Source organism: Rhinopithecus bieti, unplaced genomic scaffold (genome assembly GCF_001698545.2).
Source record: "Rhinopithecus bieti isolate Rb0 unplaced genomic scaffold, ASM169854v2 scaffold_14826, whole genome shotgun sequence".
Classification (NCBI taxonomy): domain Eukaryota; kingdom Metazoa; phylum Chordata; class Mammalia; order Primates; family Cercopithecidae; genus Rhinopithecus; species Rhinopithecus bieti.
Genome location: NW_016808328.1, coordinates 143,225 through 160,714, shown reverse-complemented (window position 1 = coordinate 160,714; position 17,490 = coordinate 143,225). Strand labels below are relative to the sequence as shown.

Here is a 17,490-nt window from a genome sequence, read left to right as displayed (position 1 = left end):
AGACCAGCCTGGCCAACATGGTGAAACCCCGTCTCTACTAAAAATACAAAAATTAGCCGGGCGTGGTGGTGCACACTTGTAATCCCAGGTACTCGGAAGGCTGAACAGGAGAATGGCTTGAAGCCAGGAGTCGGAGTTTGCAGTGAGCTGAGATGGCACCACTGCACTCCAGCCTGGATGACACAGTGAGACTCCATCTCAAAAAAAAAAAAAAAAAAAATTAAAATTCTATTTTGTGACTCCATTGGTGGTATAAAATGAACATAATCTAGGATGGATTCATTATTATTATTCATTTTTCTTTTGATTTTAAAATACATTAAAATCTTTTTGAGGGCCCATTAAAATATCAAGAGCCCTCATCCCTGTGGATAAGCAGGCCCCACTCGCACTGCAGTCTGGACACACTGCAGACCCTCTCTTGCTCTCTGCCCACTCACAACTGGCAGCCTTCTAAATCATCTAAGGAATGAGTCCAAGCAGTATTAGCAAGTGTGCTAAAAGCTGCCTCCAAACTCCAAAGGGACCCACCAGGCATTGTGTCTATTTCTTAGCAGTAAGATGTATAAGGTACAAGAACTTGTCCTTTACTTTAGAGGAAATGTACTAGCACTCCCCAGACCACTATATCCCCGCAAACTTCACCAATGTGGCAGGTTTGCAAATCTTTGTAGGGTTTATATGTCTTTCCAGGGTACTTAAGGTACTTACTGCAGCCTCTGACTCCTGGGTTCAAGCAATTCTCCTGCCTCAGCCTCCCAAGTAGCTGGGACCACAGGTGCATGCCACCATGCCTGGCTAATTTTCATACTTTTAGTAGAGACAGGGTTTCACCATGTTGGCCAGGCTGGTCTCGAACTCTTCAGTTAAGGTGATCCACCTGCCTTGGCCTCCCAAAGTGCTGGGATTACAAGCATGAGCCACTGCACCTGGCCAGATTGTTTTAATCTTCAGTATATGAGGGAAAAGACCCGCTATCATTTACCATCTAGGACTAATGGAACCCTTTTTTTTTTTTTTTTTTTTTAGATGGAGTCTTGCTCTGTCACCCAGACTGGAGTGCAGTGGTGCAATCTCGGCTCACTGCAAGCTCCGCCTCCCAGGTGCACGCCATTCTCCTGCCTCAGCCTCCCAAGTAGCTGGGACTACAGGCGTCTGCCACCATGCCTGGCTAATTTTTGTATTTTTAGTAGAGACGGGGTTTCACCGTGTTAGCCAGGATGGTCTCGATCTCCTGACCTCATGATATGGAGCACTCTTAAATATTTTAAATCTTTTTTAAAAAAAAATTTACAAAATAAAATAAAGGGGAGTGAAGAACAACTTTATTATATATTTTAAAAGGAATTTAAACATAACAAACGTAAATTTCTATTTCCTCTTTTCCTGGTTTGGAAGGTACATACTTTAAATGGACAACAGTCTCTGAATACACCTAAATTCTCATCAAATGCTATACATGGACCAGAAATACAGATTTCAGATTCAAAAGCATTGCTACTGGATTCTAGCTTCTCATCATTTCTGATTTTCCTTCTTGCACTTGCAAACTCAAAGTGCAATACTTAAAGAATTTTTTTAAGCAGGAACATGTGCATTTTATCGAATGCCATTGTAGAAAAGTGTGTGAGGATAAAGGGCTGATACAGGACTCAGCCCGGGGGGCAGGTCAAGGAATGGAAGGTGGAGTGTGTGGGCAACAGGTTGTGGGCAGAGCTCCTGGCCTGGATGCTGCCTCCTGTTCTATCTATAGACTTGGAAGATCAACACTGGGTTGACGATGAGCAGAATGCTCATGAGGATGCCCAGAACCAGGGCCCAGACGTTCAGGTGCTTGGCAGTGCAGGCATAGGCCTGGTCCCCAGTTGGGTCGCCAACCATCTTCCCGTCCCTAGACTTCATGGAGTAGGTGACTGCTATGAAGCCCAGGCAGCAGCAGTTCATGAAGAGGGTGTTGAACAGGGACCAGACGACATGATCAGGCATGGAGGTCTCGCTGTGGATGTGGATCACGGTGGACCTTAGGGGAGCAGGGTTGTGGGGTGCCCCCAGCACAGCCACCTCATGCTCCTCCTTGAGTATCTGATAGTTTGGGAGCAGCTGGTGTTGGCGGGAGTGAAGAAGGTTCGGGCGGTGTGGTTCATGGTCACTTGAAGAACTTTTTGAAATTGTTAAAGGCTTATAATTTTGTTGAAGACAGCACAATAAGAAAACTGTAGACTGGGTTGGGCATGGTGGCTCATATCTGTAATTCCAAAACTTTGGGAGGCCAAGGTGGGCAGATTACTTGAGCTCAGGAGTTCGAGACCAGCCTGGACAACATAGTGAGACCCCCATCTATACAAATAATAAAAAAATTAGCTGGCCATGGTGGTATGCACCTGTAGGCCAAGCTACCCAAAAGGCTGAAGCAGGAGGACTGCCTGAGCCCAGGAGGTCGAGGCGGCAGCAAGCTGTGATCATGCCATCACACTCCAGCCTGGGTGACAGAATGAGAACTTGTCTCAAAAAGACAAGAAAGAAGAAGAAGAAAGAAAACTGTAGGGTGATACTACAGTGGCGATTTATATTATTTTTCCATCATCCTCCTAGGCAATTCCATCATCATTCCATATTATTATTATTTTAGTCTTTTCAGCATAGCTTAGAATAGTTAATAAGTGATGATGAAATAATTTCTAGGCTGAGGAAATGGCAAAAATTTTCAAGAGATAGGAAAAACGAGATCATACAATCCCATAATGTATCTTAGATTTAAGAAGGTGTCCAATGGGCCCATGTGGTAATTGCAAGATAAAGTAATATTTTTCTATTTAAAAATAATGTATGATTTCACTTTTTTCTTTGAAAGATCTTTAAGGAAGAATAAAAGCCATGAAATGTCAGTCCTTACAACAGAACTGCTTAATAAAAAAACTAAACTAGAACCCTGATTCCATCCTGAGAATTAGGATACACTAAAGCTCTACTCTCATATAAGAGCCTTAGTGCAGTAGCATAAAGCTAAGTCTTGAATTCTGAACTTTGAGGTAAAATGTATTAGGAGAAGGTGAGTGGAACTGTTGGTGCCGTATTAGTTGGGGTAAAACAAGCTGCTATAATATGAGAAGACCCTAAAATGCAGTGCCTTTAAGAGCAAAAAAAGCAAGCATATTCCTGCTCTCGTTCATATCCAAGGTGAATGTTTACAGTTGGCAGGTATCTCGACTCCATGTGGAGATTCAGGGATTCAGGTTTCTTCCATCTGGTGGCTCTGACATCCCTTGGGAACGTGTTATTACCCTCATGGTTGAGGTCTCAGCTGGGGGGAATGGGCAGAGCTCACAGAGAAGACCCCGCCACTTTCTCAAGGATTAGCCCAAAGAGATATGCATCACATTCTATTAGTAAGAACAAGGTCACATGACCACTCTCAGCCCCAAGGGAGACTGGGACTTGTGGTCAGGCTATATGCCCGTGAAGGGGAGGAGAATGAACTTTGGTGCACAGCAAGCAGTCTCTGCCACAGGGAATGACATGATCCTTTGATCATGGCAGACAAGTCTATTTCAGCTCCTAAAGGCAAGAAATAACTGGACTACATTACAAAGCAGTAACTCTGGCCAGGTGCGCCAGCTCGTGCCTGTAGTCCCAGCATTTTGGGAGGCCAATGCAGGCAGATCACTTGAGGCCAGGAGTTTAAGACCAGCCCGGCCAACATGGTAAAACCCCATCTCTACTAAAAATACAAAAAAATTAGATGGATGTGGTGGTGCATGCCTGTAATCCCATCTGTTTGGGAGGGTGAGATAAGATAATTGCTTGAAATCAGGAAGCAGAGGTTACAGTGAGCCGAGATCATGCCACTGCATTCCAGCCTGGGCGACAGAGCAAGACTCTGTCTCAAAAAAATAAAAAATAAGGCCAGGCGCAGTGGCTCATGCTTATAATCTCAGCACTTTGGGAGGCTGAGGTGGACGGATCACCTGAGGTCGGGAGTTCAAGACCAACCTGACCAACATGGTGAAACCGTGTCTCTACTAAAAATACAAAATTAGCCAGGCATAGTGGCGCATACCTGTAATCCCAGCTACTTGGGAGGCTGAGGCAGGAGAATTGCTTGAACCCAGGAAGGAGACAGAGGTTGCAGTGAGCCAAGATTGCACCATTGCACTCCAGCCTGGCGACAGAGTGAGACTCCATCTCAAAAAAATAATAATTACTAATTTAATTTAATTTAAAATCATAAATAAATGGAAAGCAGTAATTCTTAATGGGTCAAAGTTGAGAATCAGAATCACCGTGGAAGCTCTTTCTCATTTAGTTTGACTGAATCAGATGCTCTGGGAGATGACCCAAGCAAATACATTTTTTTTTTTTTTTTTGAGACAGAGTCTTGCTATATTGCCCAGGTTGGAATGCAGTGGCGAGATCTCAGCTCGCTGCAACCTCCACCTCCTGGGTTCAAGCAATTTCACCTCAGTCTCCTGAATAGCTGAGATTACAGTCACCTGCCACCACGCCTGGCTAATTTTTTTGTATTTTTAGTAGAGATGGGGTTTCACCATGTTGGCCAGGCTGGTTTCGAACTCCTGACCTCAAGTGATCCACCCACCTCGGCCTCCCAAAGTGCTAGAATTACAAGGCGTGAGCCACCACGCCTGTCCGGCAAATACATTTTGAATAAATTATCTAGGCAATTCCTCTGTGATTAAGAGCTTCTGTTTATTAGAGTAAGAGAGGTAAATCCAATGTCTAAAGAGTCCCTTTCTGTAGTTAGAGGCCTTGTGTGGGGATTTGCCTGGCTATGGTTTGTGTCCTCATGGTGTTCCTGAGATTGTATCATATCCTGGCCTGGGATCCCTTCCCCAAGCCCAGATCTGGCCCTTAGCAGGCTCTGAGTCATTGTTGAATGTATTATTTTTACTCTCACAACCGAAAGAGTGGGGAAGTCCTCTGAAATGCCATTAAACTAACAGACAGAAACTCTGTATGTCCCTTGACCTAATCTGGTTTCAAAAATAAGCACAAATAAACCATCTCAGAGAAAAGGCATTTCAAAAGTGTCCCCTCCCATGAAGTGAAACCATCACTGTGAGGCCAGGGACTCCTGAATGAGCTGAAAGATGTGAAACTGTAGCACCACTCTCTGCAACAGCTCTGTGCGCAGCAACATACCTCTACCCCATCCCCAGTGGGTGGGACCCTCTGGAGCAGAGCTCCCCCAGCTTGAATGTGAAATTGCAGATCCTGCTTCAGTAGATGTGGGGGTGGGCGCTGAGATGCTGCACTTCTAACAAACTCCCAGACATGGCCAGTGTCACTGGTCCATAGACCAGGCTTTGAGTGCTGAAGCTGTAGAACGCAAATGAGCAGGCAAAGGTAAGACGTCTAAGAGCAAATGCAGAGACTCCTACCTGGCAGCTGAATCCACAGTTTACTCCTTCCCATTGGGTCCTCTTTCCTCCCTATTTCCAGCCTCTTGTCTTTGGGGACTGGACAGATTTCTGTTCCAAACTTGAGGGTCTCATAGCACCCAAAGATGTGATCTAAGGTGAAAGGTGAAATCTGGAGCTTGGAGTCCTTTTCTCTACAGAGAATTATCTTCAAACATCCTCTGGATGGAACAGAAATCTAATGAAGTCTTCTCAATGACCCCAAGGCCAAGAACCTCAGAACAGGCAGAAGGAGGTTGTTCTCTCCAGCATAAAGGAACTATGGCGGATTTCCTGGGTCCTGTTCATTTGCGACATTTAACAGACTTTATGTCTGGACCATACGTATTCCCAAGTTCAAGATGAATGCACCGAATCTCTCAGCTGGGAAGAACCGTGGTGTCCTGGTTCAAGGATATATTTTCGCAATTGAAACAGATAGACACAAAATAACCTAAGGCCACAAAGTTAATACTATTTCCATGTTTCTGGGCTTCTAGCCTAGGCCTAGAGGTTTTCCCAAGAAGTCACACTACCTACCAGACTTGTAGGAATGGAGGACAAGCTGCATGCCCAGCCATCTCCCTGTCTGGCAGCCAGGCAGAAGGGACTACTGGCCGGGGACCATCCTGGGTTCCCTGACTTGACCCCCAAGCTGCTTGCCTTGCAGAACGCCCTGTTTAATGCTTTATTCCTCCCAGTGTTTCATTATTGATTCAGACCCTCGAAGCCGGGTCTGACCAAGCAAGCTGTGAGCGTTTGTCTAATGTCAACTTCATCAAAAATGCAGGAGTTGGGGTTTTACTCGTCTGCGCGCTACCTAGACGGTTTAAGTCGATAATTAGTGGTTTCTGTGAGCTAAAGAGGGCGCTGGCAGCCCACAGGCTGGTTTCTGGCTTCTCTGAAGCGATGCTGGGTCCCCAAAGCTCTGGGGAACCCAGCAGCCTTCATCTTGTTAAGGTGGGGATGAGGCCTGGGATGAGGGGATTGACTGACATGAAGAGTTAGGAGCTTGGGAGTGGTTTTTTCAAACAATTACCAGCCAAGTTTAAAAACAAATTCAGCAATGCATTATTATGTTGTCATTAAATATTATAGATGCAAACCTAATGAGAGAGAAAAATATCGATTCTTTCATTTATTTAAAAATGTTTATTGAGCACCTATTATGTGCTAAGCACTAGAATAACAGAGGTTAATGAGGCATACAAGGTTCTAATTCTCATGGAGCTGAAATTCCATTTAAGAGAGAAAAATCAGGCTATAAAATAGAAATAACAGCAGTAACAGTAAAGGTTTATTGAGCACTTACTATGTACTAGGTAATATTCTAAGCACTTCACACAGAGAATGCTTCTATTTTCAAGGTATGTTTTTAAAGCCTATACGCATATCTGCTCATAGAAGAAAGACGGGAAGGAAAAAACATTAAAAGACATTATCCTCAGATTGTAAGTTTATGGAAGACTTTTATTTTATTATTTTTGCTAACCTGGATTCTCTGAATTTTCTTGGAGGAAAGGCATGTTCATGTGTTGCAGGAATTGGTCATGAGAACTTGAACCAGAGGTAAGAAAAAATTTTAAATTAAAAAAATTGATTAACTAACTAATTAATTTAAAAAGAAAATAGCCTCAAAATGCTTCTCATTTGCTGCCTGATGTCTCCAGGCTCCAAATATATGAGGTGAGGGGCTGGCCTGCTCCAGTCATTCTGGGTTCTGTCCCAGCTCAGAAATTCACCGCCTCTTCCTCCCTGGAGGATGGAGTCGCTGGACAACCCTGATACTGTGGCCCAGCGCTGTTTGGCTTGTGGTCAGGGCTCGGGGAGGGCTGAGGCATCTGAGGATTGAGCCTGTGGAAAGGAACCCTTTAATGCAATGTGCCCAGATGGGCATTGGGAGCCACACTCCCTCCTGGAGGTGTGTAGGTACCAGGGTTCAGCCTTTCCTGCTAATGAAACTCCAACCAGATCCTGACAGCAGGGGCTGACAGCCAGCCCCACTGGACCCCTGCCCTGGCCAGGGAAACGGAGGACAATGGCTATGCAACTGTCTGCAAATCCCGGTGCCCCTGAAGGCCCTGCTGGGCTGCTCTCTGGCTCTGGGGTACCCAGAGGGGAGACAGGAATGTCTACCCCACAGTGATCATGGTAACCCCAACAACAGTGTTACACTTGGGGAAATCCAGCTCTGAATTCTTGACACACAGGGAGGCCTGACACAAAACACTTGACATTTCTTCATTCATTCATCCAGTCCTCAGTATTATCATTATCATCCTCCTTTTACCTATATGGAAACAGAGACCCAGAGAGGTCAAGTCACTTGCCCAAAGTCACACAGCCAGGGATCATCAGGCTGGAAGGCGGACTCCAGATCCCACACCGTAACCACTCGGCAACACTGTCTCCCATTATCTGTCTGAGATCTCTAGGGACAGCGCCGTAGAAGGCTCTCTCCTACTGGACACATAAGGAGGAGAGCAGCTCTGGTCCCCGAGGAGGCAGCAGAACACTGAGTAAAGGGTAACAGGCAATTGGTGTCAGGCAGTCCTGGCTTTGAATCCTAGCCTAGACACCTACTCGCTGTGTGACCTTAGACAAGTCATTTTACCTCTCTGGGGCTGTTTTCTCATCTCTGCAACAGAGACGTAATGCCTAACTTTTCAGATTGCAGGCAGGTTATTTTCAACACAGAAAATTACTAGTATTGATTGAACACCTGCCACATATGCCAGAAGCTGTGCATAGCACATCACATGTGTTATTTAACCTTTTTAATACCCTAGGACACTATGATTATCTCCACTTTACAGATGAGAAAACTGAGGCTTAAATAGGTTAAGTACTTCAGAAGGTTATGAGAAAGCAGCAAAGCCAAGATGTTCAGCCATGTTCTCTAAGGGCACAAGTCCTAGGCTCAGCCCATCTGCCATATGTGCCACCTCTGCATCAAATGATATGATGCTTGCCAAGGACTCACGTCAAGTAAAACAGCTGTCATTGCAGGGCCACAATGTGGACAGAGAAAATGCATTTGCACCTAGCCCAGCGCCTGGCATGTTGGAAGCCCCCAATAACTGTGTGTATTAATGGTTCTAGTTGTCTCAGGCATGGCAAGGCTACCTGCAGCAGCCAAGACCTCTTCGACTTTTTGTTCAGCCCAGTGAGGGCTCCTGGAGAAGCAAGCAGGTCCCTTCTCCCCAAAATTCTACAGTTGACTTGAGAAGTGAAGAAAGACACAGCGTCTGCAGTTACATAACTGCTTCTTCCTCCGCAAACCAATGAGAGCCGATAGAAGCCCCTTGAACCCCTTCCAGCCCTAATGCACCTCCAATCCTGCACAGGATTGGCATGAGGTGAAACATAAAGAACGTGGTTCAAGTGCTGTTATATCAAAAATGTTCCTCGGCCCGGGCTGCCCACAGAACTTTTTCTGAACAAACATCACCAGGGGGCCCAACATCCCTCCCAGGACAGGAGTGGATCTTTAGGAGGCTCTAGATCCTGGTGTCCCAGCGTGCAAGAAGTGTGTGTTTGTGTTCTCCATCTATCCTGCATTGACCCTACATTTGAAGGCCAGTTGCTTACCCGTGTCCATCAGAGGCTTCCAGAGCTCCTGCCTGATTCCAAATGGACTAAATCCATTATCAAGTTCTCCCAGCCCCTAAGACCTACATAAAAGACAGATTTGTTACAATTGGAAGGGACCCTACAAACATCCCATTGTGATCTGTTCACTTTACAGATGACCAAAGGCTCAGAGAAGTTAAGTGACTTGGCCAAGGCCACACAGCTAATGAATGATGTCACTGGAATTAGAACCCATATCTCTTGGCACCTAATTCAATTCTGCTTCTCCCACTGACCTGCTTCCTGAGCACCCAATAAATGGTAATTATGTATTGCATGATAAATGATGACTCCAGACTTTGGGTCTTGGTGATGTTGGCCTTGACTCTGAATCCGAGAGGTCTTACACAGGCCACAGAGGATTCTTGGGTGGTAGCACTGCACAAAGCAGAAGGGAAACTTCTGGAGGAAGACCATACCTCTTACCTCCACTCTCAGGATGGAGCCACTTGCTCAATGTATTCCAATCCAGGATCCAGTTCTTGCTCCACCCTCTTAGGCTAGTCATTTCCTGTGTGAGCCCCCAGTTCATCTGCAAAATGAAGAGGAAAATTATTTATGGGCTCATTGAGATGTGATATAGTTTGGATGTTTGTTCTCCACATCTCATGTTGAAATTTGACCCCCCATGTTGGAGATCGGACCTAGTAGGAGGGGTTTGGGTCATGGGGATGGATCCCTCATGAACGGCTTCGTGCTATCCTGCAGAATGAGTGAATTTTTGCTCTACTAGTTCACAGGAAAACTGATTGTTAAAAAGAACCTGGCACCTTTCTCCCCTTTCTCTTTTGCTTCCTTCCTCTCTCATTATGGGATACTGTATCTCCCGTTCCCCTTCTGCCATGATTAGAAGCTCCTGAGGTCCTCACCGGAAGCAAACACTGGAGCCATGCTTCTTGTACAGCCTGCAGAATTGTGAGCCAAATAAACCTCTTTTCTTTGTAAATTACCCAGTCTCAGGTATTTCTTTATAGCAACCCAAATGGACTAAGACAGGAGGAATAAGTGAAATACCATGTAAAATGTAGAGTGCAGTGCCAGGCTCAGGACATGCTCAGAACAGGTGGGGCCAACATCCTCCTGGTCCCAACGTAGAGAGGTTTGTGTGAGAAGATGAAAAATAGGATCAAAAGTCATCAGATCTAAGACAACATTGATCATAAAACACACCATGAATTTATGCACCACTCAGAATGGAAAACATTGCAAAATAAACTATGACTCAATGCTTTCTCACCACTTAGAATTTTGATTACATGCTTAGAGAAAGCTTTTTCTACTTAGACGTGGGTTTTCATCTATCTCTCTTGCGTATACACAAAATGAAATAAAGCACCTAAATTTGTTACCATCTCCCTAAAATTGCTTCATATTCAAAGCCAGGCTCTTCTGAATTCCTTTCAACTTAGAGTCATTGGAGTTCATGTTTTCCCACACAATATTGTCCTCTTACCTTCAAGAGCCCTGGTGACATGGCATTTTCTAAATGATTCCATGAAAGAAGTTAAAGCAAGGAGTGCTGGGCTCTTACTCCAGCTTTGTCATCGTGTGGCGCTGGCTCACTTTTGTGTTTTTTTGGTTTGAGGGGTTTGGTGTTTGTTTGTGGGGATTTTTGTTTGTTTGTTTGTTTGTTTTTTAATAATAGAGATGGGATTTTGCCAAGTTGCCCAGGCTGGTCTTGAACTCCAGGGCTTAAGCGATCCATTGGCTCACTTTGGACTCCTGTGTGGGCAACACAGCTAAACATGTCAGAGTCATCATTTTCCCACATCCCTCCCCCAACCATTTTATTCCTAATTTCCCCTCGGACTTTCTACCAAGCCACTCCCTCCCATTCTGCAAGTGTTGATACGAAAGCTTTTCATGTTTGCCCAGGCAACAAAAACTGTAAGACACCACTAATCATAAGACGCATGCAAACTCCAGAGGTGTAAATAGGTGGAAATATTTGCTTTATAGAATGACTGGTTTTGATAACATTTATTATGTCCCCACTATGAGCCAGGCCCCATGCAACATTTCGTTTGAGTTTATTATCATTATCATTCCTTTATAGATGAAGACACAGAAGCTCAGAGAGGTAAAGCAATTTGTCCAACATCACACAGCTAATAAGTGACAAAGGATTGGAGCTGAGGTCTCTTCGGCCTCGTCACCACGAAGAGATGAGTCCTTTCCCAGGTATTTCCTCCAACCTGACTTCTGAGTCCAAGGGGTTCCTGCAAAATTAAATCAGTCCTGACCTTGGGAAGCCCTTCCCATCTTTTCGTTTCCTTATTTTAGAGAGTAATAACAATAGCTCTCTGTGCCAGGTGTTATTCTAGCCACTGTGTGTGCCCAGCACACATAATGTTCCCAAGTCCCTGATGGAGTGGGTCCTATCCTTAGCCCCATTTCACAGATTAAGAAACTGAGGAGGTGCGGAGGGGTAATGCCAGGTACACAGCGAGGAAAGGGAAGGGCTGGGATTCAAACGCAGGCAGTTTGGCTCCAGACCTCCCTCTCCTAGCCCACCCCACCCACCATGTCCCCAGACTGGCACAGGAAACCCTCTGCAACCCCAAGCCCCTCCCCAAGCCCTCCCCATCCCCACTGCCCTGAATCCTGTTGACTTTCACAGTGGCCAGGCCCCACTCCCGCTGGGCTGTCAGGCTCAAGGCAGATGGATGGCCTTCCCTGGCTAGGCTTGGCCTCCCAGTTTCTTCACACTGGACCCAAACACAACACAGTCTAGCGGCCCTGGCTGCTCTTCAGAAAAATACACAAGGCGGGTGTGGAAAGAAATCTAATTAGAATTCCTTAGAGCCCCAGCTGTTCCTCTTATTACATTAGCCCCCTTTGAAGTGGAACTCAGCTCATTATAATAATTTAGATGCCGAGGAATTGTCTTATATGTTCCTGTCTGAGAAAAATTGCTTTCACAATTGCATTTATGCATGTCCTGTTCTCTCTCCATTGGGACAAAGGACAGCTGTCGATGCCAAGTGGTTCCTGCTTTGGAGAAGAGCTTGGGGAGGGTCTGGGGGATCTGCTCCCCTGTGGGCTGGAGCTGCTGAGGTACAAGTGGTGGGAGCTCCACATACATGAGGAGGACAGGCTGCTTAGGTTTCCTCCAACATCCCAGCCATGGCCCACATCAGAAAGCTATACCAGGACATGGAGGCTGGTGGGGAACTTTACAAAGTCCAGGCCACAGTCTTCGCATGGACTGAATGACCCAGAAAAAGAGATGCTCAAATACAGACCTCCTGGCCCACATCAGCCTCTCCTAGCTGCAGATACCAGTGCCCCACCCCCAGAGATTCTGATTCTTCAGGCCAGCAGAGGGGTACTAGAATCTGTGCTTTTTTAAGCTCCCCAGGGTAATTCTGAGACGCAGCCAGGTTTGGGCCCCACTGGTCTGGGGTGATTGGGGACCCTGCTGTGGTGCCTTAGCTCTGATGCCCATCCACTGCTCCCGAATCTCCGAAGGGGGCCACTGGACAAAACAGCATTCTCTGCTGTTACAGAAGGGGATTCCAGGACCCCATGGGCCAGCAAAATGCTGCAGGGTCTGTTTGGCGGCTGACTGTCTCTGTTGCCCTGGAGTCTAGGAGAACTGTCCCCCGAGAGCCCCTGGGGACTCCTGTCTCATACTGGACTGCTTCCAGACACCTCTGGTTCAGTGATCATATTTTTGTGCCCTTTATTGAGGACATAAGCAGGAGGTAATATTTGCCCTGAAAGTCCTAAAAGAAATGTGGTTTTTGGGATTCTGACATCTGCCCATCCTTTTTGACCTAGTTCAAGTCTCACCTCCTATTTTAAAAAAAAGGCCAGGTGTGGTGGCTCACGCCTGTAATCCTAGCACTTTGGGAGGCTGAGATGGGGGGATCACTGGAGGTCAGGAGTTCAAGACCAGCCTGGCCACATGGTGAAACGCTGTCTCTACGAAAAATACAAAAATTAGCCAGGTGTGGTGGCGGGTGCCTGTAGTCCCAGCTACTTGGGAGGCTGAGGCAGGAGAATCACTTAAACCTGGGAGGCAGAGGTTGCAGTGAGCCAAGATTACACCACCGCACTCCAGCCTGGATGACAGAGGGAGACTCCATCTCAAAAAAAAATTAAAAATTAAAAAATCCTTTGCCAAATTACCCCAGCCCCATACCTGCCCCAGGCCTGCTATCCCTTTTCTGGCCCCTACAACCCCTATTCTCTGTATTGACCCCCAGGCCACCACCTGACCACATCCCTGGCTCCCTGTGGCTTCTCACTCTCCCTGATCTCTACACATTATTGGGGCTATGGGGATTCAAAGCCAGCAGTTTAATTTTATTGTGTGCACTGTCTATAGTAAATGGAGCCCCAAAATGGATCTTCATAAAAGCCAGCCTGGGCCAGGGTCTTCATTAGAGTTCTGATCTATTGTCCCTTAGGAGATCCCCGTGGGGCACTGGAAGCTCAAGGACCAGGGCCCATCATTCCCTCTGTATAGATGAGGAGCCTGAGCCCCAACCAAGGTCACACATTCCAGAGTCCCTACTCTTGTCCTCATCCTTCATCCACCCGGGTGGCTTCTTGTTCCCTCTGAGTAAGCAGATTAATGCCAGGGTGTTCCTCCCTCCTGAGCAACTATTTCCCACCCAACAGATCCTCTGAGAAGATTCCACATGTGCCCCCCACCCCACCCTCTTCCTGCAGAGGAAGGAGCTGTGGAGTCAGAGGCAGCTTCAACCCCCTGGGCTGGTTCCAGAGAGTGTGGCCTGGACAGGCTCTGTGCAGTGGCAGGTCATAAGAAGAAGCGGACACCATGTTCTTGAAAAGAATTGTGGCCAGAAAAATGACTCAGTCTCAAGGGTCCTTTGTGCTCAATAGAGCTTCTCTCCAAGTCACACCCGCTTCCCTTCCTGACCCAGGCAGGGACTCCACAGCTTGGGGTGTAATGAGCTACCAACAACAGTGATTTTCCAGTGACTCTTGATCCTATACATCCCCTTGAATACAACACCCTAAAAAGAACATATCCAAATATCCAATTCCTGAAGATGTTTTCACCAATGATCATTAGTCTAACCCTGACGTGGACTAAATCCAACCCTTGCACCAGTTCGCAAAGAATACTCCTGCTGTGACATTCCAGATGATGTCAAAGCCTGGCAAACCCAGCAGCTTGCAGCAAAATCACAGGGTACAGCCTTTCAGACTACTCTGCTTCCTTCTTCTGGTCTCTCATTCAAACCCTTAATTACTATCTATATACACTGCACTCTACTGTGAGACACACATACTGCAAAACCAAAGACTCAAGACTCAGAAGGCATTTTCCAAAGTCTTCTGAATCCCTTCCATTACCTTTAACTGTGAGTTGCCAAAGCACACTTGATCACTTGTGACCCCTTTATCCTTGCAACAACCCTTGGGCAGATTTCATATGAGCTTGGCATCACATAGGCCTGGGATCCATCCAGTCTTGGCTCTGCTACTCTATGACTTTGGACAAGTCATATAATCTCTAAGCCTCAGTTTCTGTATCTGTAAAATGGGAATGATAATGCCAGCAGGTTTACTCTAAGGGTTTACTGAGATCAATATGTAAATGTCTTATCTCAGTGCCTGGTGGAGATTGAGTACAATGAATGTTAAGCATTACTATTATCCATCATTATCATCATTATCATTATCTTCCATTTTACAGATGAGAAAACTGAGGTTCAGAGGGAAAGTGGTTTCCCAAGAGACACACAAGTACATGAGGCGTTCCAGAGGCAAACATATCTCTCTGATTCTACCTTCTGGGCCCTTTTTATTCAATGATGCTGCAGAGTTCAGCCTTTAGGGTGAATTTAGGAACAAAGACCCGGAACAAAACAAAGGCTCAGGAAAGATCAAGAACAAATAAGATAAAGTCACAAGAGGACACCACAAAGGAGCCAGGTGAAGAGGGAGATCTCCAATGATTCCTGCCATAGCTCCTTATTGACACAAAAACACAAAGGAACATTAGAAAAAAAAAAAAAGAAAAGATTGGATGGGGGAGGGGAGTAGAAGAACAGGAACCTCAGAGACTGAGGAAGGGAGCTGGAACATTAAACCCCAAACCCGTCCGAAATCCACGGGTCCCCCTCAATGCTCCCTAAGTTAGGTAGACATCCAGCGCCGGCCCCTTTGTGGATGGAGAAATAGCTGATGATCAACGCAAAGGACTAAGCACTACTGCCAGAAGCCACCAGCCCCAGAGACAACAGAGGCTCCCAAATTCCTAGCCTCTGATCTCTGCCTCGGAGCATTCTTGGGCCAAAATAAATGTGGGAACCCCATGGTAAAGTCTTGAAGTTGGAAAAAAAATCCAACATGTCGCCCAATGCAGCCCAGTCCTTCCAGGCAAAACCACACCAAAACTATTCCCGACAGATGCTAATTAGATGACTGGTTTTAAATTAAATAATAGGGAATGGGCAGAGCGAAGGGTGCCAAGGATCATTGAAACAGAAATGCTGTCCAGGGAAAATAGTGGTAAAGACTAGAATTCCTCATGCGCACACAAAGGAAGTACATCGCAGGTCGGGACTTGTTTAGACCCCAGGAGCTGATGGTGGAGCAGAAGCTACTCGTCCCCAGGCAGCCAGGTGAGAGCTTTGGCCTGGGCCCCTCCGATTTTCAGCCAAGCTGCTGGTGTCTTCCTCCCACAAAGGTTCACCAACTACAGGAGAAGGAAGAGGCCTTGAAGCCCTGCAGGGGCCATCTCTCCAGCTTCGTCTCTTCCCCTCCAGCTTCCCTCTCCTCTAAGACCAACACATAGTACTGCTTTCAGTTCTTAGAATGTGCCACACTTTCCCTCCTTTGCAACTGCAGTTCCCTTTGCCTGGAACATCATTCCCTCAGCCACCTCTCGTTCCCAGTCCTCTTGCTAACTCCTACCCTTCCTGCATGCCTAGGGTTAATCCTGGGAAACCATTCGCCACCCCCTTCTGCAAAAAGGCACAGGTTCCTGCTGCCAGTGCCTGGGGAGCTCCCTGTGTCGCACTCCAGCCCAGAGCGTGTCAAAAGAAGAGATGAATGCTAATTTCCCATAGTGTGGTCCACCGCTTCCATTTTTGAGGCAGAAAATAATGACCAGTGGGTATCTAATGTGCCCTTAAAGATCTCTTTTTTTTTTTTGAGACAGGATCTAGCTCCATTACTCAGCCCAGATTTATCTCTGTCCGCCCAGTGGTGTGATCACAGCTCACTGCAGCCTCAGCTTCAACTGCCTGGACTTAAGCGATCCTCCCACCTCAGCCTCCTGAGAAGCTAGGACCAGAGCCATGCACCCATGCCAAGCTAATTTTTAAATTTTTTGTAGAAACGAGGTCTCACTATGTTGCCCAGGCTAGTCTTGAACTCCTGGGCTCAAGCGATCGTCTCACCTCAGCCTCCCAGAGTGTTGGGATTATAGGCATGAGCCCCCGGGCCTGACCAAGATCTTTAAATAGTAATAAAACAGACATTTATTAAGTTCATCTCATGTGCTGTGCGCTGTTCCAAGTGCCTACACTCCCCATCTCAGTTAAGTGCACACCACCCCATAGGCAGGTGGCTGCCATCATTATCCCTTTCTCATGGGTGGAAATGAAAATCAGAGAGGTTGAGTAACTTGCTCAAGATCACAAGTCTGGACTTGACTGCAGGCCTGGCTGATGCCAGAGCCCAGATTACCAGCCTCTCCCCTGGTGCCTCTCCCCTGAAACCACCTCAGAAACCCCCTGGTGTGTAACTCTAAACCGTGCCTGCGGCAAACTCAGCCCATTTCCTCTTCTCGCATCTTAAGCCCAGATGGGGTCTGAGTGACGCTTATCTCATCCCCTGTCATAGAGCTGGAGCCCCACAGAGCCCTGGGAATGTGGAACTCCCCATGGACAGAGGGCAGGAGGAAGTGACCGTCAGCCCAAAGGGGGCTTGGTCCCCCGGGTCCGAAGGTGCCGTCTGGCCCTGGCTGCCACATGCCTTGTGTCCACAAAGCAGAAGTCACAGGGACAGGGAAGGAAGCCCGGCAGGCAGACTGTCATCACAGGTGGTGTGTCTGCCTATCCAGGGACAAGCAGAACTAGCCAAGATTGCCTTCTCCATGCAGCCTCTCCTGATTCCACACTTGTGACTTCATGTTGCCAGAGCACTCTGCTGGCACACATGCTATGATCTTGACTCTGTACACACCCTGATGCCCAGCTACAAGCAGCTCTGCCTTTACCTAACCTTTCAATTGCTCGATTGCCTCATCTGTAAAAACAGATGGATGTTAATAGCACCTGTTTCACGGGGTTATTGGAAGGTGTGTGTCTATATATACACACACACTCATCAATATAGATGAGTATAGATTGTGTGTATGTATACATGCTTAGAACAATTCCTGGCATATAGTAAGTGCTTAACGAACATTACCTATTCTTATTCATGTTAAGTGGCTATGACAATGTGCCAGGGA

General features: G+C 46.6%; 1 pseudogene; it reads right to left on the bottom strand.

The window, feature by feature from the left end:
* Positions 1 to 1,743: 1,743 nt before the first annotated feature.
* Positions 1,744 to 2,144, bottom strand: LOC108538405 (interferon-induced transmembrane protein 3 pseudogene; annotated as a pseudogene).
* Between the last annotated feature and the right edge of the window lie 15,346 nt (positions 2,145 to 17,490).